Source organism: Ornithodoros turicata, chromosome 1 (assembly GCF_037126465.1).
Source record: "Ornithodoros turicata isolate Travis chromosome 1, ASM3712646v1, whole genome shotgun sequence".
Classification (NCBI taxonomy): Eukaryota; Metazoa; Arthropoda; class Arachnida; order Ixodida; family Argasidae; genus Ornithodoros; species Ornithodoros turicata.
The window spans coordinates 80130986-80156065 of record NC_088201.1 but is presented as its reverse complement, the minus strand read 5'-3'; the positions used below and the strand labels follow the sequence as shown (position 1 = coordinate 80156065).

The following is a 25080-nucleotide window of genomic DNA, read 5'->3' as shown; positions in this document are numbered from 1 at the left end:
AGCTATGCATACTAGAAGAAATTTCTATTCTTACTTTAACTGGCTTGATCGCATTAATTCCAGGTTGTTCTATCAAGACCACATGAAATCGTTTTTTTAGAACACACAAAATTCAAGCAAGTGTAACATTCCGAGAGAATAGTTACAGATAGTCACAGTCATTACACAGTGTCTTTGCTATTCCAGAACAGCTCAAGAATCTCCTCAGATTAAATAATTTTAATATAAAAGATGATACAGCCTACTACTATGGAGATCCGTTTGAACGCACTTATGACTTGAGTATAGAGAAAGAAGTACATGTTACAAAAAGAATAACTATTCCACCAGATCATTATGAAACTCCAAACTTACTGCTACATACAATCAACAATCAATTAGAGGGCAAAGCTCTACTCACATATAGTATCCCAACAACACAGAGCGGTCCTGCGATCGTCCCCAGGATGTCAACCCCGGACGACGATGACATCCTCAGGAAGTTATCAACTGGTCCTCCCAGTGTTACCTCCGTATTAAAGTGGGACTCCCGGTCATATCACCTGCACATCCTCAAGGTGTCAACCTGGAACACTCGCAGGACCTTGTGAGGACGACTTAAACTGCACCCACCTGTACCTCATTTTTCTGCGTATAATTTATACTAAACCAGACGCAGTCACTTCTCTTTTTCCATACATCTTGATTAACTTCCGCAATACAATCTCGCTGTTCGTTTCTAGTACAATTCATAACGGACAACGAGCGCAGCAGTTTAAAGAGAAAGCAGAGAGAAATATAAAAGACGCACAAAAAATATTGTCAGGGACACGAAGTCCGAGAAACCCACTCCAAAAGGTACTAGAATTCTCGTCCAAAGCCAAAACAGACACTGTTTATTGCTTATAACGCCATCCTCCGTACATTCGAAAGTCCTGCTAGCCTATGACACAAAACGAAGGGTGAGCTATCCATGTTTCTTTCGATTACGCAAAGAAAGAATACTCAAAGAGAGGAATTGATTTAAGTATTAGGTCCACATCAATGCAAAGTCTGTGTTTCTTACTCCTTTTGGTTTGAGACGTTCAGGTAGGAGCTTTGAAAGTCGATAGCAGTGCGACAGAATCGCGCGTTTCTCTCCATTACACGAGTAATGCGCACCATTTATCATAGACAGTCATCCTTTTTAGATGCAGAGAATTTTACCCTGGACCGCCCTTTATTTCAGAAAAATGTCAATCAGGTCCCAGGATCGGCCCAAAAAGAAAACAAATGTGTTTAGAAAGTCTGAACAGGTAAACTAAACAAAATAATATTTCTCGTCCAGCTAGCTACCCACAGGTACGGGCACAGGACGTGCCTGAATAACTATTCACTGACAGTCCAAGAGTGTTATCCTCTGAACGTCCTGAGGATAACCTCGAAGGACGAGGACACAATGTCACTGTGGGGACGTCCTGAGGATAACCTCGAAGGACGAGGACACAATGTCACTGTGGGGACGTCCTGAGGACCGTGTTACCGGAGTAAAGTGTTCTTTGGGTAATGACACAAAGCTCTGCACTATCAACCCAATGGATGGTGTTACCATTCATCTATCCGAATACATCTCTAATATGTTGGGTTTTGCACCACTTACAACTTTTGCAAGCAGTACAAGTGGAAACATGCTCCTCAGACTTACACCATAATTCCATCATTTTATAGTTTATTGCAACGTTATCGAATAATCATACTTTGGTGCAAAGAAGTTTCCAATAATAAAATTAGTCCCATACTCTGCAAAGGAAGACAATATCATTCATAACGCCTTCCAAAACATGCAATATTTTAAGCTGTTGCATAATGAAATAAATTTCATTTCAATTAAGTTGTGTGACGACTCTGGTCAACCTCTCCACTTCAAAGGTCCAGGCAAAACAGTTTTAGCTCTACACTTTAGACATGTTTCTTAAAGAAATCCCAGAAATCCAGTATGGTCACGGATTTGGTGACCTTACACCGTATTCGGGACCAATGTTTCAGAGAGGCAGTGGACTCTCTAAATCATTGCGCAAGTTTGCATTACCACTTCTGCGACGAGCACATCCATACCTTACTAAGACCGCAATGAATGCAGCAAAAAACCTGGCACAAAAACTATCAGATGGACAACATTTGAAAGAAGCCATTAGAAGCAGTGCATCCGAGCTTAAGGCGCAAGTCTTAAAAGATTTCGCTGGTGGTGGCGGTAGACGGAGGTAAACAAGAAGAAAAGACGTCTTTGACAAGCAACCCAATTGGAGTGAGGAATAAATATTTTCGTCAACGCTGGTGTCCGTTTGTCTGACTGGATAGGAAAAATGAGCAGTCCAAGATAGGGCAAAATGGGAAATAAGGCAAGATAACTGATTGCAGCGGGATAAGTCAAAGCGTTCCCGACACAGGACCGTCCACTTAAAAAAAAAAGTCCTTAGAAGCGGTGCATCGACGCCGGTGGTCACGACATGGGGTTGTTCACTTAAAAAAAAAACATTAAAACCGGTGCATCGACACGGGAGGTCGCGACACGTAGTTGTCCAATTTGAAAGAAAACCATTAGAAGCGGTGCGTCGACGCCGGAGGTCTCGACACGGGGTCGGATTTTGTACTCGTTGCCATAGGTCATGGGAAGATGCGATAAAAAACTGCTTCGAAAAGGAAGAACCGCGAAACGATTCCATTTCTCCTTAGAAGCGGTGCATCGACAGCGGAGGTCGCGACACGGGGTTGTTCACTTTAAAAAAAAAAGCCACTAGAACCAGTGCATCGACGCCGGAGGTCGCAAGACACTGTCTTCCACCCTGAAAGAATAGCCGGGGGGGGGAGAAAAGCGGAAATAAGTGGCGACAGATAGTAAAGTCAAAGTCAGTAACTCAACTTTCCTCTCTCACCAGTCTATACTGAAGAAACATCCAGCATGTTATACTATGCGAGGTTTAGAGAGCAAAATTAAGACATTAACTGCTGGCTCAGTGGATGGAATTTTCGACAATCAATACACCGATTGCATTTCAGATCGGATCTCAATGGTTATGACACGAACCGGCGCCTATCGGGGTGACTTCAAACTGAGTCCGTTCAATTTTGAGCATTTCAATGTGAGTTCAGTAACACTAACAATTGACGGACATCGAAAACAAGTCTCATACGATTGGGACAATGACCTATGCAGAGGAAGCTATTATGATTTCCTATCGCAACTGAATGATAGAAGCGTCGAGCTACGTTATCAGAATTATAAAACTAATTCATTCATATTGCATTGGAACCTCAGTGCAGACGAGTCCGTTGGTGGCTACTTTAATCTGATACGTAAGAGGAATTGTAGAATTGAACTTAAATTTGCAAAACCATTGCCTCACGCCGTGTTGGTTATACTTATAAGTGAGAGCCCCAAGATATTGACAGTCAATGCTGACCTTGCAGTTCATTTGGATTAAATCATGGACGTTCTTGATCTTGAATTATTGTTTTCAATGAACCCTCAAACTGTGAGATTATATCGAGGAACCTACGCTGTCGACAGAGTTTCTCCACTTCCACTCCACTCTCCACTCCACTCCAGGCTTCATTGTCATTAATACGCATCCACAAAATGGCCCGGGAGATCATTGGTTGTTGTACATGATGGATCGAAATGATAGATTCGTCTATGTCGACAGCTTTGGTCTACCACCAATTGAAGAGGAACTGCTAGATCTACCTGTTGACGAATATTGTGACAAGTGTGTACAGAGTCTCTACAGCTCCCACTGCGGCCTCTTTGTTTCCGTATTTGCTTCTCGTCTTTGTAAGAATTATCCACTCAAAAGCATTATATCATTATTTGACAATAACCTTGTAGACAACGATCTCAAGGTAATAAAAATGACTGAAGAGGAATACCTCACTTAAAAAATTCTCTCATTTATTCAATGTACAAGCACTTTGAAGATAGTCCTCCAGACTCACTATCTTACGAGAGCCGTCTTCTTTTCGCTGGACGATGTAGTGCGAATGTGAAAATGTAATAATTCCGAAGGACTGGTCTTCTCAAACCGGCATTGATAAGGTCAGTGAAATCTGTTCACCATCACGATAACGTCTTAACAAGTCACATTTCACGGCGACAAACTTTTGTAGTCTCTTCCTTAGTTGTCCGCGTCTTGTTTTGAGTTGATACGGTAAACCTCGCAAGATGAGTGTGAAGTCACTCTCAGGTCCGTTGCAATTCCAAGTATGAGTTTAATTTCATCAGGTCCTTATACATCATCCACGGTATAGTCAAGTGAAATCTCTCAGCCGAGTTCATACTCAATCCGAGTTGGGATGGCATTCGAGATATGGCCTGATGTTATGATCTAGCCAGTCTGATGATTTCGTTGAAATCAATCCCCCGCAGCGACATTGTCTCAGATGGTCGCCATTTTGTATAAAGAAACTTTTGGGTGGTGTCTTCAATGTCTGCACAATGGGCAAGTCGCCTGTCAGAAGACACTCGTAATCTAAAACAAAAATCTCCTCAAAGTTACTCGAAAGAGAGGAGAAAAGTTGTAAAACTCATAGTCCTCCAGGGACAGTGAATAGCACTCGTCTGTTTCCATCGCCCATTTGGGAGAGAATGAGATGGAAAGGATGCCTATTGGTTTTCTTAGTATGCCATTGGTTAGAGATTTTCTATATACAATTTTCGGGTCCGCCCACATTTACTATAAAATAGTGACCCATGGGTTGTTTTTTCACCAAGTTCTGTTGCCCTGGTTGCAGTGCTTGTTTCCTTTGCCAAAAATTTGTTTTGGTGTGCTGCCGAGATCTTTGAACAGTAAGTCTGCTACTTGCTTATTGTTCTTATTTTAATTTAGGGAATGTCTGTGCTAGTGCCTCGCTGTGGAATCTCCCAGTAAACCACCTACATCCCAGTGACGTCCATGTAACATCCTGAGCGTGACATTCGGATATCCCAAGGAGGTTCGCACAGAGCCTATAGACGTGTTTTGTACGTCCAATGGATGGCCATTTGTCCCGCTTTTTCCACATCCACGGGACGTCCCACTAACTCAACTACCCAGTAAACCACCGATGTCCCAAAGACGTCTACATGATGTTACCCTCAGGACGATGAAGACATCCTGAGGACATCCTGAAACATAATTTTGACATACTTGGGACGTACTCAGAACTGCCAAAATAACATCCGCGCACGTCCCAAGGAAGTCCATAGTACGTCAATGACGACCTTTTACGGACCTCTACTGGACCTTTTTCCCGTGCCTTAGCCAGGCTTACTGGCGTTCTCTGAACATTACATCAACACCGCACAGCAGTGCGTATCAGTGGCACAAACAAGCAACATTAGATCAAACGCTTTATTTCGTATGAAACTGAGCGTCATAGCATCGTATTACCTCACCAGGTATTATATCACAGCCTAACATGACCAGCATTTTTTTCGCATTATTATTGAGAACTTACATGTCTTTGAAAACATGATGTCCATGAACACACACAGCGTCGGTCCACAAGGGGAAAAACTTAAAGGTATATGCCCGCAATGTCCGAAGTGCGACGCTGAAACATATGTTGAAGCACTGGCATAACCGACGACCATGCTGCACTGTGTTTCGTACAACTGGAGATTTGCGATGTGTCCAGCTTGCCTTTCGTGCGCAAAAATTAACGCTATCCAACTTCGGCTATATTCACTTTTCGCCACGGACTCCCTTCCCTGCCGCGTCATGTGAGCTTAACCTGCAAGAAATGTAATTTCAAAAACACTGCTACAGCAAAATGTCACTGTGAAGTACGCATCGACGTATACGCACACCTTTAGACACAGCGCCTATGGTTGCAGTCTGCAGTAGCCTAGCATTCTCCCTATCAACAGCCCTATTGCCTGCGAAGACGGGAAACGCATGGATAACCACGTAGTAGGAACGTGAATGCCTCGCACATTCACTACGTACCTTCAAAACGGGTAAAATCTTGAAAATGACGCGGGCGACGCCACTTGGAGATCCATAATTCACATTCATCCGCTACGACGTTTCCACACATCTGTAAAAGAGTCAACAAGGTGCGACACATTGTACTTCCCTGCAAATTCTTTATTAAAACCACTCAGCATTTTTTACATACAGTGGCACAGCCGTAAAGCCGTGGAGCACATGACGAAGTTGCAAAGGTGAAGCGTATGCCCAATCTGTTTCGCAGTAAACACAAGTCACTGAAGAGCTCTGAAACGCACTTTAGCGTAACTTACCTGATGTCTTTGAACATTTCTGTGACCTTCCCACGTCGTGAGTGTGCTGTCCCAACCGCGTTGTTCACCGCAATGAATACGTCGAAAGTATCTGAAATTCATAGATTAGACATTAGTAACGGGCCACTGACGATGTTGCATCTTCACCTTGAAAAGTGCTGGCAGGGTCACGAGTACACTTAGCTGAAAGATAAAGCATAGGGTAATAGGAATCAAAAGGGTAATAATCACACTGCTAGCATAAAGTAATAGAACCCACACGCTAGCAATGATACCAAACAAAAGTTGCACGAATCGTACAAACATAGAACTAACCTTTAATCTAAGAAATCGCAAGGCTTCTGGACCTATCTTCCAGGGTGCACACATAAAAGCACCCCCAGGCAACACTAGTAGGGCATAAAAACACATTCACAGCAGTCCAGGGCACCAGAGCAACGACGGAACGCGAGACAACGGGAGCCAGAAAAAGGCGTGCGAACGCAACGAAGCTTGCAAGCGAAATGGACGCCGCCCGCAGCGCAGAAACGGCAGGAAGGCCACCTGCCCGCCAGGCCATGCCCCAGCGCCCAGGCGCTCCTCGGAATGTAGCAAGGGAACGGAAAGTCGCGCGAAGACGGGACCAACGCTATCGGAAAGAGGACGTTTTCCTCTTCAAAAACACATCTCAATCACCTTCCTACGCCAGCAAGAACCCGATATCGAAAAAAATGCCCCAGGCCCATGTATCAGAGAACCGCCGTTGCCACGGTGTTCTAACTCGAGAACCGAGAGGGATAGAAAGATGCGGCAAGTTTCTACGCGTTTCCCATGTCGAGTGCGTGTGCCCATTAAAAGGAAGTCGGATCAGCCGTGGGCTTTAAGCCTGAAGACAGGGACAAAAATCGGTGAACGGTGGTCGGTGTCAGGAATTTCGAGAATGACGTCTTAACCACTGGAAATCGACGGCTGGTCTCAATTGGTAAGCTGTAGAGCAGGGAACAGAGCACGCGCACACAAAATTTCGACTAAATCGGACATCGGGTAATCGACTTACGACACCGAAAAGTGGGAAGCGTTTCAGGGTGGCTCTAGCCAGCCTCGCAGCTCGTCATGCTCTTAAGCCCATATCGAGAGAACGGAACATCGCGCGCCTGCGGGACAAACGCTGTTGGAAAGAGCACATTGAGACCTTCATAACGAAGGCAAACATGACCATGTGGCAGCAACGGGAAGGCTTTTTTTTTGGGGCGGGGGCGGGGAAGCCGCTGGTCCCATGTATTGGGAGGAGTGTGAACGCGCAATCCTCTAACTCGAGAACTGCTAAATTTAGAGAGACGCGGTGAATTTTATCACGTGCTCCGCGTCGAGAACAGTGAGTTCTCCAAGTATGAACCCTGTCCGAGGCGAACTTCTTTCCAACAAGGGCACTGAAGTTCGGAAAAACGAATTTTACTAACGCGTCTCCGCCTACGAGTTCGAAACCACTACAGATCAGTTCCTGTGTGATTTGCGCGATCACAGAGCTAATCCAGGCCCGTTCGGACCTGAATTTTGGTCTCGAGCCAACAGCCCGGGCGGGATTTACAAGACTTTGAAGGTGTCAGAAGCACCGACGGTTGCCTAGAATTTTCAAATATCTGGACAACCGCCAGGATTTCTCACAAGCCGCAAGGTGCACGCGTAGGGGGATGGAAGGGAAATTCGTCACAAGAAACAGCATCCCGATATCGCCGCTGCAGGCCAAGATATTAGACACGGGAACCCATCGCGAAACACCGCGATGTCACTCTGATGGGGTTAAACCATCACTGGACGGCTAAAAGACGCCGCGGTATGAACCGCCACCTCAAGTGGCATGTGCAGTGCTCAGTTGGAATCTCTATGCATATCTGATCTATTCTGACCGATGATGTCACTACGGTGCCGTAGGGGACCTGGGCACATTCTTCTTATTTGTCCATGCTACCAACCTTCCCGAACCGCGCTCTCTCAGATCCTTAGTCAGTTGGAATTTCACCCTTTCTATCTCTATGAAAATTGCTTGGCCCCTGGTGAAATCCAGCCCATCAACACTCTGTGATGAGAGCTTTTTTGGTCTTTTTAGACACGTCAGGACTTCGATCCTTATGGTGAAGGGGCACATTTCATCGCATTTTATGCCAGTGGGCTCGGGTATCCACACTAGCGACGAAACTCCTCATTATTAACCTTAGAAATAAAGTTGTTGTTTTATTGATACTCTAGGCCAATTCCTTCAATTGGTTTCGCATTCTTTGAACTGGTGCAGTGTGTACAAAACATGTTGGATTACATTAAATCAAGTGGAAATCAGCGTTTAGCATTTATATCCATTAAGCCAATTCATTGAATTGCTTCTTTATTCCGTGGGTACGGTCTTCGCCACACAACATAGTGGAACATGATGTCGCGAAGGTATAGCTTCTCTTCAAAAACCCTGATTCTGTCAGTGAGGAACTTGTACCTGACGGCTACATAATGAACAAATTGACTGTCTGATTTGTCTTTGGATCTCGTTGGAATTGTGGCGACAATTCAATGATGTTATGTCTTCTCGTTCCGGCAGGGAAGCACATCTGGAGATGTAGTTGTGTCTGTTCCGTTCTACATGGAGATATTGCAAGAGATATCGGGATCTTTTCAGGACGTCCATGGGACATCGGTGGTTTACTGGGCCCAGACAACACAAAGACATCCCTGTGACATCCACATAACATCATGCCCTGGACTTCAGGATATCCCAGTGACATCCTGTTTTGTCCAAGAGACTATCATTCGGCTGTCCCTAGGTCGTTCATTGCAACATCATCGGACGTTCTATTTTTAATCCCGAGAACGTCCGACATGACATTTTCCGGACAATTACAGGACGTATCTTTGGGGTCGTACCCCTCCCCTTTTGGCCCAGTATGCTCTGGGTGTAATTGGGGGACAAGCCACATCATGTGGTTTGTTCCACCATCCAGAAGGAGTGACATACCTACGTTGCTATGGTTCAAAATTTATTTGAGAACACTGCCAAATCAAACAGACAATTGTCTGTTTGATTTGGCTGGCCTTTGTTTGGGGCCTTTGACTGGCCTTTGTTTCTGAGAAACGTCATTTAGCCCCTGTTTGCACGTCCTTCTTGGTTCGTGATGCGATCACCTCAGAATATCCAAATCTCGATGTACCCAAGATATTCGCTTTGGGACGTACAGGGGATGTACAGAATTGGATATTCCCAACATCTAAAATATTTTGAGAGGACAGACTGGACGTCCATGGAACATAGCTACAGTTGTGACATCTGCGACATAGTTTGGATCCAATTACGAATATCCATGGGACGTACATAGGATGTCTCGACATCTTGGACGTCTGCGGCACATTTTGGACGTCTCCAGGATATTCGTGGTTTACTGGGCTGCGGGTACGATTGCGTTGAGGAGGTAATTCGTCGTATGGAGGAAGAAGCTAACATTCCAAATTTAGATCCTGCTTTGTTTGATGAAGGGTGGAGTTTAGAATTTGATGAGGTTTTGATGGATGGAGCTTTTGATGATAATACGCCGGCAGATGCCGTGCAAAATTCAGATAGCCCAGAGCCTGTGGTGAACGATCTCGCAGAACATGTTTCGGTGGCTCATCCTGGCGTACCATACTTTCCATTCTTTTAAACCACTGCAGTCTTTGAAGGGTACCTTGGACGTTACGTCCTGTTGGCGTCACCGTATGACGACTTTGTCGAGGATCCGTTCGAATACCTGGTACATTACCAGCACGATATAGTTTCCATATTACAACAGTACCCCATACCTTTTCAATTTTATATGCGTGTGAAAGGATAGTGATTGGTTGTGACACTGTAATTCCTGACCAACTGAAAAAAAGAAGAACACTCACAAATGTAAAATGACCTGACAACGAGTGTTTCAAATACAGCACTTTAGCTCTATTGCATCCTCAAAAAGCGCGTGCAAGTGATTGGAAAACATATCGCAAGTATCTGGTTGATCTCGAACCGAATCCCGCGGCTAGAGTCAAATGGTGGCCTGACGGTCCGGTATTGTATTCGGAGATTGCAGAATTTGAAGAATGGAATCAAATTGAAGTGGTTGTGCACTCATATCAGGATGGGAGTATCCACACTTCCCCCGTTTTCCTCGTCTCACATTTAATGATAAAGTGCAGTTATTAGAATTTCATAATCACTTTTTTGTTATAAAGAATTTCCGCACATTGTTTGGTCGTAAAGAATTGTTTTTTGTGAAAAGTGTACGAGAGGATTTACAACACAGGAAAAGTTGGTGTCACATAGGAGAGTGTGCAGGAATTTTGATGAGCTTTTGTTGGAGTTCCCAGAGCCAGGTAAGAATATTCTAAAGTTTGACAAGTTCGGTCAGATGTTTGCATTTCCATATATTATCGGGCTCGATACAGAGTCTGTCCTCGATCCTGACACAAACGTGAAAAGTGCTGTGCAGAAGCATGTTATGAGTTCCTTCTGCTGCATTCTAATCAGAACGAACGATTCGAAAATACTTGGAAATGAAAAATATTTAGGCCCCGATGCCGCTTCCAGGTGCGTCGACTGCCTGTTACGTTTTCATAACAAGGTGGTCGATATCAGTCTTGCCCTGCTCCCATTAAGCTCACGGACGAAGAAACTCGTAAACATATCGCTGCAACGCACTGTGAGTATTGTGGTGTGTTATTTAGTGTTGATAGGAAAAAGGTTCGTCATCACGATCGTAGTCGTGAAAGCAGTCTTAGCAACTTTTTGGCTACCATTTGTAACGAATGTAACATCAGTTGCAGCAATCACGGCAAAATTCCAGTGCTCATCCACAACCTTCAGTACGACATCAGCTCCTTGTTGCATTGCTTCCATGCGTTGAAGTGGAAGCAACCACCAAAGCTCATCGCGACGAGTTCGGAGGGACACCACGCAATTTTTAAATAGTTCCCTTTCTTGCTTGGTGGATAGTTTGAAGGTGTCGAAAGGAATTGAGGCATTTAAGTGCTTACAGCAAGTGTATGGTAATGACTTTGCACGTTTAACCAGGAAAGGTGTGTACCCTTATTCCTGGATCAAAAGCTTTCAAGTCTACAATGAAGAATTCCTGCCTGCCAAGGATGGTTTTTATGATGATTTGAATGGAACACACATCAGCGATCATGACTATGCTTTTGCTCGGGAAACATATGATCATTTTGATTGCAAATTGCTGAAAGATTATACTTTGCTCTATTTGGAATGTGATGTCCTGCTCCTGTTAGATGTTATGCAGCATTTTAGGCAGCTTTCTATGAAGACATATGGCTTGGAAGTGCTGCACTTTGTCAGTCTACCTGGATTCAGTTGGCAGACTGCACTCCAGTATACAAAGGCCGAGATCGAGATGCTTACAGATGAAGATATGTATCGAACCATCAAGTCTTCTACTAGGTGGTATTTGCCAACAAGGATTGAGGTATGCTGCTGCCAATAACAAATATTGTGCAACCTTTGACCCGGAAAAACCACAGAGTTACATCTCCTATTGGGATGCAAACAGTCTGTATGCCAGTTGCCAAACATTACCATTGCCTATTGGAAGATTCGAGTGGGTGCCCGAATCTGAATTTTCGAGTTTGGATATCATTAACCATCCTCAGGATGCAGAGTATGGATACATTTATGTGTGCGACCTCGTCTACCCGCCCGAGCTACACCAGAAGACCAGGTATTTCCCACTAGCTCCAATGAAGCAAAAGGTTGATGAGAGCTGGTTGTCAGAGCATCAGTTGGCTCTAAAAGACCAATTGGATTACAAACCTGCAGCACAGGGTAAGTTACTTCTCACTTTTAATGATAAAACAGAGTATGTTGTACATTATCGTTTGTTGAGTCTATATTGCAGGTTAGGTATGCGTGTGAGCAAAATTCATAGAGTGTTGAAATTTCGTCAGGGTATGGTCTTTGGCCCGTACATTGAAATGAACATTAAGCGACGCATTGCAGTGCAAACGGACTTTGAGAAGCAGGTATTGAAGTTAAGCTGTAATGCCCTTTACGGTAGAACACTCCTTTCCCCCAGCCGATTTAGATCAATTAAGATAGCATTCACCAAAGTAGAAGCCCAAAGATATAGCCCCTCAAACGACTGCATTCGATTTGATATTTTTTCAGAGAATTGTGTGTTGTATGAGATGAAGAAAAGGAAGGTAAAGTGTACTTTATATTACAGATTGGTTTTTGTATTATTTTAGATTATAGTAAGTTGGCAATGTACGAATATGTCTATTGCACTCTCTTGGAAAAATTGAATTGTCCCATCACCATCGGATTCCCGTTCGTTCGTCCCATTCGGATACCGATTCTATCATTGGTGTGTTTCATACGTCAGAGTATGAAGAGGAAATCAAAAAGATTGCAGATGATCATCTCGATCTTTCATCCTATCCTACTGATCATCCACTTTATAGCAATAAAAATAAAGGGGCATTGTTCCGCTTCAAGGATGAGACTGGAGGTAGGATAATTGAAGAGGTGGTTGCTCTGAAAGCAAAAATGTATTCTATCCGATTGAGTGACGATAGTCAAATTGCTAGAGCAAAAGGTGTTAGGAAAAGTATTGTTCGTAAGGAATTGCATCATGATGTATATAAAGATGTTTTGTTTAATAGTGTGAAGGTAAGTCATCCACAAAGGACCATACGTAGTAAGCGCCAATGCATGTATACAATGGAAACAACTAAGCTTGCGCTCATGCCCTATGATGATAAGAGATACCTCTTTAATGCCATTGAGTCATACCTATATGGAAGCTGTGAAATTGGTAATGAGTAAGTATATTCTTTATTATGTGTATTGCATCTCTTCTGTTACAGGTCGTGAAGGTTTTTCGGCTGGGTTTTTCTCCTTCACCTGATTGGCATCACAATTGGCATTAATAAATATATTTTTACATGTACTAATTGTGTATGACCCTTCTTTGAATGTCTCTGCATGTTATAAGCGCGCGGACAACCGTCCGCACACGCGCCGCGCAGGGAAAAATACGGCAGGGCTCAGGGGCAGGGGTGCTGTAGTGTCTCATTGTTTGAGTCTCTCATAATTTTTATACTACTAGCACTGGATAGGCTACGATCCATTTCATCAGCTGTTCATAACGGCGCTCCTTTATTTTTCAGCACCGGAACCCCTCCGGACCATTACTTCTGCCCACGCAATCAGGGGCCTATTTTTTGGGGGGATCCATTTCTTGCATACTACAAACTCTGGAAATCAAATGCATGTCTTTTACTGGCCACACACCCACGTGTTGAGTCAGCCGTCCGACACAATGGAGTTTCATAAAATGGCGTCGATGAAACGGCGTTCGATGAAATGGGCAGATACCATTTTACAGCAGAGTGGGGATATAACCATGTTGAAAACAATAACAAACAATTGCGGTTGGAATAATAGGAAAACAATGCGACACTGTTTTCTGTTCACGATAATTTCAATTTACATAGTGCTTGAACCTTTGACTTGAGTGCTTGAACCTTTGAATGCACCGGTACATCAACTGCCTGAAAAGACGTTTCTGAAACTCGCCTTGCATCACTAGAACCTATCTATTGACTACTGCCGCCTGCACAGGATAAGAGAAGAATAATCAGACACCCCTTTTCAGACACCAAAGCTCTCCTGTAGTCACCCCACCTCTTTCACTTGGAGCCATCCTCCGTTGTTCAGCTGGCCTACGTTCGTCCTCTGACAGTAATCTCCCGCCGGGAAGGTCACTCTAGCGAGAAAGTCACTCCCGCCCTCACCCTCACATTCCATTTTAAATTCTACCCTCACAAACCTCACTTCAGGGCATCGGGATCCCGAAAGGCCTCACCATCCCAAGCAGCACGCCAATATTGGTCCAATATTGTATCCATATGGGTTGCCAAGATTGCCAATATTGGCCCAATATGGGGAGTGCAACCAGGCTCCATATTGGACCAATATGGGCTGCCCATATTGGCAAGCCCATTTTGCACCAATATTTCTGTGGTAACACCAACGGGGACTCCGTGTAATAATAAAACATTATCCACATACTATTCACCATTGATAATACTTCTCTCTGATTTTTGCTTTTTTAATTCTGCAGATCTAATTGATCCACGTTGCACATGATTAAAAAAAAAACACTGCATCGCCCCAAGAAAAAACGACGAACTACGCCCGCCTTGCGGAAGGACACAAGTAGTCCCACGGAACTGCAAATGTCAAAGATCAGGAAAAGATCTTCCCAACACAGCACCGCAAGATCCCTCAGATGTCTTCATTGGGAACACAATATTCTGTGAACTAAATATTTCCAACCCGCTCCGAGAATACAAAGGAGCGAAACACTATCGTGACGGTGACGGACATACGCCAGAGCAATTCACACTGCTTGGAGCAACTTGAAAGCACCTAATTTTACAGAAGAGCCATCCCTTCCTATCAGACATTGTGTTTTTTACTTGACCTGCCGCAATTCCGTTATCATTGCAGCAACCAGCGACATTTTAGCCCTATGAAACGTCCGTTCGAGCTGTCGCGCATGCGCATTAGCTGTGGGACGCGTGATTTCGCTCAAACAACCCGCTCGCTCTCAGTCGGGTCCACCGGTTGGCATTGGCATCGCGAAGGAAGATGGCGGCTATTTTCAGAACGTGGAATGTTGTGTTGTTGGATTCTAGCGAACGTTACATTGGGATTGCCAAGTACGTTGACTGTTTTGAACAATGTGTATCATCTGCGGGAAGTTGTTGCATGTAACGATGTCCTGAATTGGGTATTTCCACACGCTTCAACGTTCAATCTTGCCGTGTTGCTTGGGCATTCGTGCAAGATGGGTACGTACCATTTTCTGTACTTGCAGGCAATATGGGGTGTACACGGGCAATATGGGGCCCATATCGCCAGGATTTTCCCAATATTGGCTCAAACTGGGCAATATAGGGCCCATATTGCCCATTTTCAGCCAATAAGGGGGAAATCTTGGCGAAACGGGTCCCATATTGGACCCGTATCGCCAATGACCAGCCAATATGGGCCCAATATTGTGTGCTGCTTGGGTTAGCCTCTTCACATGGCTTCACCTCATGAGGCTAGTCATTACACTCATGGCCTCACATATCTTCACCACATGAGGGTCCTCATCCTCACGTGTCCTCACCTCATGAGGGCCCTCATGGCCTCAGTAGTCCTCATCCTCACGTGCCCTCACCTCATGAGGGCTCTCATGGCCTCACGAGCCTCACGTATTTTCGCCTAATGAGGACCCACATGGCATCACAAGTCCTCATACTCACGTGCCCTCAGCTCATGAGGGCCCTCATGGCCTCAAGTACCTTCACCTCATGAGGCCCCTCATGGCCTCACGACCCCTCACCCTCACAAGCCCTCGCCTCGTGAATACCTTCATGGCCTCACGTGTGTTCAGGTCACTAGGAGGGAGCCCCAGATATGTACAGCCTGCTGGGCACGGTGCGTCCAGCTTCACCTGCGTCGAATGACGCGGGGTTAGACAGATACTTGCGAGCCCCATGCAGCGTAGATGAACCACTTCCATTTTGGAAGACAAATTCTTGCATCTACTCACAGCTTGCGAAGCTTGCGGTGTGTTTGGCATGCCAGCTGCATCAGGGTCAGCTGAAAGACTTTTTTCTAGAGATGGGACGAATCCAGAATTTTCCGAATACGGACCCGAATCCGAATCCAACAGAGGCTCTGCGAATCCACCAATCTTACAAATCTCGAATCTTTCGAGTCATTTCTTTAAAAAGAGTTTAAAATGAAAGAAGAAAAAGAACCGCTACTGAAAAGTGTTTTGATCCATTTGTTTAATGAAAACAAATTAAATAATAGTCCAGTTTTGGAAAAAGAACATACCCATATAGTTCTTCTTAAACGCAATAATTTGTTTAACGTGTTGTTCATCGACTACATGAAATACATAAACTCTCGAGTCTGAATTATTTCCATGGAACTAAGCAACAATCGAAAGAAAAACCAGGTTACTTTTAAACTTGTAATGTAACAGTTCCTGTCTGAGCTCTTTCAGTCCACAGCAAAGTAAACAACCAACCAAGAAAACACCCGTCGGTCAATGCGGCTTTCGGCGGGCTCCGGAGGCGTCAGTTTGAAAATGAAACAAACAAACGTGGCTGGTGGATTCGAAAGATTCGATTCCTCACAAAGGGCCTCACGGCTTCATCCGTGAGGTTCCTCACAAAGGGCCTCACTGCCTCGTCCGTGAGGCTCCTCACGGAATACGTTGTACCCTCACGTATTGATGGCCTCACGACGACTGGCCTCATGAGGGCCCTCACGGTGAGCCTCATGAGAGGCAATGCCTCACGACTGTCCTCATGAGGAACATTCAGCGTGGTCTGGCCTCACTCACCCTCACCTCATCGTCATGAGGTGAGGGTGAGGCGTCCTCATGAGGGTCCTCATGGGTGAGGCCGCCCAGCTATGCCTTACAGATAGGAAAGACGTTCCATGCAGATGAAGCCTTCCAGAAAGATGCTCTGCAGTGGGTACCGCAGCAGTCCACTTATTTCTAGACGAAAGGCATCAAAGAGTTGCCACACCGATTGAAGCGGCATCTAGATGCGCCCGATGAGCACTTTGAAAACTGACGTAGTTTGGTGCTTCCCGAATTTTCCATTGTATTTAAAGAAAGAAAAGTTTCGGTCAACGTTGAAGGACCCTTGTAAAAGGAATAACAGGAAAAAATCCTGCTTCGCCGTTATGTCGCTTCTTTTCTCTTAGCTCCACGTCTTCCCTGTTATGAAAAGTAGCATAGAAAGAGTCCGAACGACCCCTGTAACATGAAGCAAAATGTAAACAGAGAAGAAAAGCAGCTAAGGTGCTTTTTGTTACTCGCGAATTTAGTATACCTAATGATGGAATGCATTGAGGTAAAATTGCTAAGGCCACGCTGTAGATTAGAATGTTACGTTGACGCATGACAATGTTATGTTTTCCCTTGTCGTCATCATTATGAGAGGACAATGAATCGTTAGACATTGATTTGCTACGGAGGTAGCCACCTTGACCGAAGTTTTCATATGTTAGATGTTAGTTTATGTTTGGCAGAATGCAAGACACCCCCATCTGCGCAACGTGTGTAAATAATACTACGTCATATCATATCATCGAGACACACTCGATAACATTATTAGGTGAACATGATGGGAATTGATGTTCTGAGGCTGGAGCACATAGAAACGACAAATATATACAAAGCCTCAAGTGCCTAAGAAATTAATGATGTACCCTTGTAAGTCACTGGAGAGGCGTGTTAGCTTATCTCAACTGGTAAGAGCCCTGGACCGGTAATCCAGAAGATGTGGGTTCGAGTCCTACAGCTGGCAAACCTTTTCAGTGACTTCCTCCTTTCATTATTAGGTGAAGTTAAAAGTTGTGTATTACATTTTATTGTAGAGAACTTCTTGCTATCAACGTCCATCTATCTTTTAAACACAGTAGCACCTACATACATACAGTCAAACCTCGCTTTACGAACACCCTTCGTTTCTCAGAAAATCGTTCGTAAATCGAGGTATTCGTAAATCGAGGTCCGAGGTCTGCAGTGCACAAATACCTCACAAAACCACGGGAAATTGATTTGAATAAGTTTTATTTTTGAAAATACTGCGTAATTGTGCTTTGCACCATACTTTCTGCAGGGTCCATCCTGTTTAGAAGAGATGACAGAAGTCTGACACTTGACTCATGCACCCGGTCCTCAAAGTACCGTATCGCGCGCGAATGAGACTGTTTCCAACGGCAAATATCACGCTTGTCACCGGCTGTCAGAACTGAACGCTTTCTTGGAACGGCAAGATGTTTCCATCTCGGAGACCTGGTCCAAACTCACAACCATTCGGCTGTAAACGCCCGAATTATTCTTTCGGGAAATGGTGAATCATGTCTGTGGAACGTAGTGGCGTTAGGACATTGTATGTTTGACCTTGGCAGCATGTACTGAGGAACTTTCATTATCCTCCGGTCCATTGGCCTGTCCTCTGTACGTTCATAACGCCCGTTCGTATATCGAGGTCAGAATGGCTTGGCTACTTTGGGTCCGTTCCCTCATAATCCGTTCATAGTTCGGATATCGAGGATTCGTAAAACGAGGTCAAAATACACGGAAAAAGTTTGGTTCCCTGTGGAGGCGTTCGTAAGTTGAGGGAATTCGTATATCAAAGGTTCATAAAACGAGGTCCGACTGTACATTCTTCAAGTCGGTCTCTGTCAGCTTTAGATCTGTCTTTTTGCAGTCCATCACTGTTCCAAGAAATAGAATGGAATGTAGAAAAGAACCCACTTGGGAGTGACCACTTCCCAGTGGTGTCGAAATACCCTACTCTAGTCAACATTCTGACGACACACCCTCCGAGGTGGAAATTCAAACTAGCCGACTGGAATCAGTTTTGTGAAAAATGTGCCCTCTCTCTGATTCCTCTTGATAGGGTGACGATTGAGGAAGCTAGCAATCTTATTAACAATATCATTCTTGACAGAGCAAGAAAATTCATTCCCCAGACTTCTGGTCATCTCCTAAAAGCAACCTAAACCCTGCTGGAATAGTGAATGCGAGGAAACTCGCAAACTTCAAAATCGTGTGTGGGGCACATTTAGGAGGTACCCCACATCACAAAACCTTTTACTCTTCAAAAAAGGCAAGAGTGAAGGCCAAGTGGACACCCAAATAGCCAAAGCGTCCTCTTGGCGCAGCTTCATATCTTCTCTGTCTTGTAATACCCCGTCCGAAGTGGTATGGGACAGACTTCGCAAAATCAGAGGAGAACATATCAGTCATTCCATCCCTCTCTTAGAAATTAACGGTCAGGTATGTGAAAGCCTAGAAGAACAGGCTAATGCACTTGGGGAGCATTTCCAAAGCGTTTCTGACTCCTCTCATTATACTCCTGACTCCTGCCCTGGCACTGCACAAGGCAGTGTCACAAGTCCGAATTTCGCGTAGAAATATTACAAATTCCTTCGCAGTCGACGTGACTTATGAACCCTTAAGTCACGAACTCGCTTTCACAGTCAACTGATACCAACAACAAGACTATGATTCAGCCAGGTTTTCCTATTGGGACGTTTTATTTTGCCACTTTAGGTCAATTGCCGAGTTGGCCGTTACTTTAAAGTACGTTGCTAAATACTTTGCTCTTGGTACGCTTGCACTGCACTACTTTGCCGGTCACTGGTTATGTCTTAGTTGTTAACACCCACTAATTTCAAAAAAGGGAAACAGAAAGGTTGCATTTGATGGCTGTGCATCATGGTGACCTTCTTTACATAGTTCTGACACATATGTGTGAGAAGCGCAGCACAGTACATCCTTGATGATGCGATCAATGCGATACACTTTTGTACATTTTCACAGTACATGCCAACAATATTTGTCTGTGCGTTCAAACTCATATATGATAGTGGCATACATATTATCAGCAACAAAGAGACGTACCACATCCACTCTGCATCAACGAAGCAGAACCTTTTTGTCACATGTACAGCGCATGTGTCCTTCCCGGCAGACAGCAGTCATAACCTCAATTCTCCCAAAAATCCCATTTACAAGCACAAATGAGTTCATGCGGCGTGGCTATCCAGTAATCTGGTACAATACGTCAATCCATTAATGCTAACTTTTGCATAACACATGCCATAACTACCAGCCTTTCCCTTTCCAAACAGAACAACACCACACGCAGTTTCCGAGTGCTTCCTGAGGTGATACCCCTTACTGCATTAGTTTGTGTTTGTACTCAGTCTGATGAAAATCTCAGTTGTCTCGCGACGTAAACACCCAATTATAAATAATATATAGTCTGATGACAATAGGAACATTTACTCCAGATCTTTGGAAGGGTTGTCAGGAAATACTTGTCAACCATCTCGAAGTGGGCAAATCGCGTGCCGTTAACTAACTGCAGCAGCTGGCCATTCATGTTCTCGAATGCGTATGCGGAATAGTTCCAAAGTGGGCCCCACGCTTACTAGATGGGCAAGGGAACCGCCGCCAGAAGGGACCGGCACGGAGTGGGTATGGGCTGGCTGCACGCCAACTGAAGCGGGGATGGCGGCGACGTGGGGCGAAGAAACCTCCATTATTTTGTCCGCATGAGCAGCAAAGTCTGGAAGAGGCAAGCTGGTAGCTGTAGCTAGTATCATCTCCACATTGGCAGGAAGAGTTGCGGAATAGTTCCAAAGTGGGCCCCATACTTCAACTGAGTCGGCGATATGCAGCAGCAGGTGTGCGTTGTAAGTCATATGCTCCTTTCCTTAGAGCTCTTGATACTCGCTCAGAAATGAACACATGGCTTTACGGGCTTCATTTAGCTGATCCGCGAGTACAGTGTTGGTCAGAAAAAAATGCTTGAGTCTAACAAACTTAATCCAGCTTTTATAGTACACCGATATGAAAATGTTATAGAGAACGACAGGGGAAAAGAAAAACGACCAATTGCGCCATTCCGCCTTCCACAATTTTCTGACATTCAGTGAACGAGGTAGCCTCGATATTTCCCATGTGGGTTTTAGATGACGAAGACGTCCATCAACCTCATCATTCTTGGATCCGAGACTGTATGGAAATAAACAGTTGTTGTCAAACGACATGCATGTTGTGTGCCTAACAAAGCTAGCGCATACAGCATGCATGTAATGTACAACAAACCCAAGAGGTAACGAGAGAAATGACAAAAGGAAAAGCACACTTGTGCCTTTTACACCAAAATTTGGTTCCTTTGCTTCCTCGGCCTGAGCAACATTGTCAAGAAAAGACTGGGGTGTTCTAGCTACTTGACGTGGGGGGAGTACGGGGTACACACGTGCATGGTCATTACCTCTCCTTGCAACTTCCCCTTCGTGGACACACCACCACAGCCATAAGAGCTATTGAACTGATTCATGTTCATGGCCATGGCTCTGGCTACTGTGTCCACCCTGCAGGTTCCTGGAGAAATCCGCACCTTCTGGGTCACACCATAAGAATCTGTCCACAAAAAGCCTGAACTTGAAAGGACATTTAGCTACTCCACGAAGGGCTTTAGAAATGTGTTCATGTTTGGCTTTTTTGCACCAAAGCCCGGCTAACACCATGTGTTTTGCCCTTTCTTTCTGTGGCAGCTCGTTGATCCGCAAAAGTTGCGGCCACACGCTGTACCCTGAAGATGCATACAGTGGCACACCATCACTATTCCATGTCACCGACAAGTCATTCCCAGAAGTAGGCAAGACATATATCCCAGGGCTGCTAGTCGTTTCATCACAGTCGTTTCGTCACTTTCATCGTTCATGAGGCTTTCTATATTGTGATCAGATGAGCACATGTCACAATGCACAATGTTCCCGTCTTCGTTCTTAGGAAGGTACGAAAGACAGTTTGGACAATAAAAATGGTATATTGCTGTTTCCCTGGCATTCACAAAGTGCTTGAAGAACAGGTACTTCGATGTTGCAACCGCTACTTCTCTGGCAAGTGAGCTGGTGTCAGTTGCAACAGGCTCTCCGTGCCTTCTTTAGTTGAATTGTGACGCAGGCTGTGCCCCAGGATTAGCATCATGCTTTCTCCAACAGTTATGCGTGATACCGGATACAGCGCTTCGTCCTGCAATAAACGACAAAATGAATATCAGCAATTATACCAAAACGCGCAATTGTGATGCATGCAACGGCACTCATGAAAACTCATGGCGCTACATAATCTAGCATTATTCATAGACACAGTAAACTTTCTTACAGCGTTTTGAGTGTCAAATGGTGCTTCATAATGACCACCCTTCTTAGTGTGGAGCCTACACCCTAAGGTTGGGTGTTCCTAAATACACCCAGTGTACTTAGTGCTTGTGTTAGAGGTAATTGCGAGACCCAGTGCAACCAAACCCGGAACCTGATGACCAGAGTCCGGCACAGTACACTGAAATGAAAAATAGTGACAACCCCACCGCCATGAGGTTAGTTGAGTCTGAGCAGTGCACTCAGGCGGAATCAGACAGTATGAGGGAACTCGCGCTGTTGTCGTTGAAGTGTAAAGGGCAGACGGTATATTTACACGCCCACAGCTTGAGTGCATTTCAAGAAACATCCAGTGCATGCACGGTACAGAACACATGTAAAAATAGTGCAAGTCATGGAGCACACCGTTTCTGCACACCGGTATGGTGACGACATATTTACTTTTCTCTAAGCTGGTGTGATATGAGCGTAAGTTGAGTGTAATGGGCAGATAACACTCTTTTTACACGGAAATGTTGGTGAAAATTTTTACTTTACAGCACCCGCATTGATTTGGTGCGGTACAGTCATGACAGACACTTACGAATTCTGATTGTGTGCCACGATCCTCCGAGCTGGCTTCCTCGTCGCTTGAGTCACAAAGGGAGTCTGTCGAATCGTCTTCCATGCAGCCTTCATATCCCCGTTCCATAATGGGCCTTGTCTCTGAGTTCTAAGAGTGCAATATGACTACTTTGTTACGCCAATCTAGTGTGCAGACCGAGTTTAGCACGAATGAAGAAAGTAATAAAAAAAAAACAAGCTATCTCGTATACAGTCTACTCACGTTAATAATGCATTGGAGAGAGTTTTCAAAAGGACTTTCATCATCACTTGATAGATCGTAAGGCGCGTCGTTTTGGACGTCGCTATGAGCATCATTCCCGTTGAAGTGACATTCTCCTGTGACGCAGCATCTTCCAGCGAACCGCTGAGGGACACGTAGCTTGTGTCCGGTGCCACTTCGGCATTACTTTGTTCATGATCAGCGTTGAGTTGGGCGAGTTTCGTCATATGCCTTATTTTCATCGTGCGAGGTTTTGCAACATTACCTGTTAACATCCACTCGCGGTACCTTTTCGGCATTGCAGCATCAACGTGTGGGGTAATATGTGCTTTGCATCACAATATTTCTTCCACCGCGTACTCGGACATCGCAGACATGAAGCAGAAGCAATGCCGTTGCGTCACCACAGCACAACGTACAGGCAATCGCATTAGAAGCCAGCAACAAACTATTTGAATAGCCTAAAAGACAAGTTTATTGTGTGCATATTTAATGCGTTATATTGTGTTACCATGGTTTTGTTATGTTTGGCGAGATTCGTGCTGCCGCCGCTGCGACATTCGTCGCAGACGCGAGTCAAAGCAAGCCAAAGCATAATGATGGGCAAAATTACTCTTTTTTAATGAATCGATTCATTCGATTCAATTCTTTTTAGTGATTTGTTCAAAATATTCGTTAAGTGATTCAGTGATGTCACGACACCACGGGACGCGTCGACATCATCAAGTCACGTGACCGGTGACCTCACATTTATTATAAAGAAACAAGTCAAGAGAAGGGAGGCGCTCTTCCCGCATCCGCACGTTGCTGTGGTTATCTCTGCTTGTTATAACATACTCACAATCAGCACGGCACTCATAAGAAATGAACAAACACGACATAAAGAAACGGACCTGCAGAGAACAGTTTAGTTTTGCGTCCCCACGTGCATATCGAGCTTTCATCGACTCAGCTACACTGGTTTTCACGCCCTTGTCATATATATCAGTATTGTATCACACAGTAACAAGGAATCTGGACGAGCCAGCACTGATGCCTAGTAATTCAAAAAATTGACATCGAATCCGTTAACATCGAATTCCCAGATGCCAACTAACGTTCGCATTTCACAGACTGCACGACCACCCTGCCTTCCTAACATATGCATGAAAATTCATTTCGCTCACCGGCACAAACGCGTTGCTGAGACCCCGGCAGTTCACAGAAATGGCACACGTTGAGGATCATACCCCACTCTCGAACTTCAGCCTGGGACGCTGTGACTATGAGCCAACACCATGTCCCTCACAACGAGCACGGCAACGCTTGCGCCCCCTTTTGAGCGAACGCGCCAGAGCAGCTACCGTAATTAAGATCGCTCAATGAGATAAACAACTCGTTAGGTGCCAAACGGGATCCATCCCCCGTGAAGGATCAACCGAGGAACACCAAGCATCAGCAAACCAATTCAAGCCCCGTTCCCACTCAAACGATCAGGAGCGGCCAGACCATTTCGTGGATCACGCCACGAAGCGCGAACGAACAGTCCCAGAATAGCCCGAAGAGAACGAATCACACCATGAATCAGCGACTCAGACAGATAATTATTCCTCAGTTTGCAACAACCCTTAAACAATGTCCATGTCTACCTTACACGACTTGGATGGGACCTCTCGCCCGAAAAGTGCGTCGAGCTTCCTTTCACTCACAAGGCTACAAGTAATTTCCCTGTTTGGGTGGGTGCAAAGAAGCTCCAGACTGTGCGTTCCCATCGCTTTCTTGGTGTGGCCTTGGACTCTAACCTGCGCTTGGCTCGCCACATTAAGCACCATGAAGCCAAAGTGCAGCGATGGCTTCCTGCAATTCTACATCTTTCTGGCTTAGGCTGGGGCTGTGATCAACGATCCTTTCTAGCCGTTCACGCGGCTTTGGTGAGGGCGACTGTGCTTTACAGCCTTCCAGTCTTGCACAGGGTTTCTACAACATCGTTAAATACCCTTCGGACCCTGTTCGCACGAAGCCTTCGCCGCTGCCTTGGATTTCCAAGAATGGCTGAAAGACGGCAGGTCCTAGCTGAAGCTGGTGAACTCCCGGTGGAGGTCCTCCATAAGTGGGAAACGGCTCGACACTTCCTACGTTTGCGTGCTCACGTTCCCCGTCACCCACTTCTCAGGAAAATTCGATACCGTCCTGAAAGTGATTTCCATCCCGTAGCGCAGAGGACACGCCAGGATCTCACTGGCTTCACACCGCCGAACGCCCACTAGTCTCTGCCTGTGC

At 45.1% G+C, this 25080-nt stretch overlaps 1 long non-coding RNA gene across 1 annotated transcript; it reads right to left on the bottom strand.

The window, feature by feature from the left end:
- Window positions 1–5399: 5399 nt before the first annotated feature.
- On the bottom strand, window positions 5400–6152 carry LOC135401445 (uncharacterized). The gene is made up of 3 exons (XR_010424820.1): window positions 6115–6152; window positions 5804–6033; window positions 5400–5727 (listed from the first exon to the last, which is right to left on the bottom strand). It is a non-coding gene; the product is annotated as an uncharacterized LOC135401445 (long non-coding RNA).
- Between the last annotated feature and the right edge of the window lie 18928 nt (window positions 6153–25080).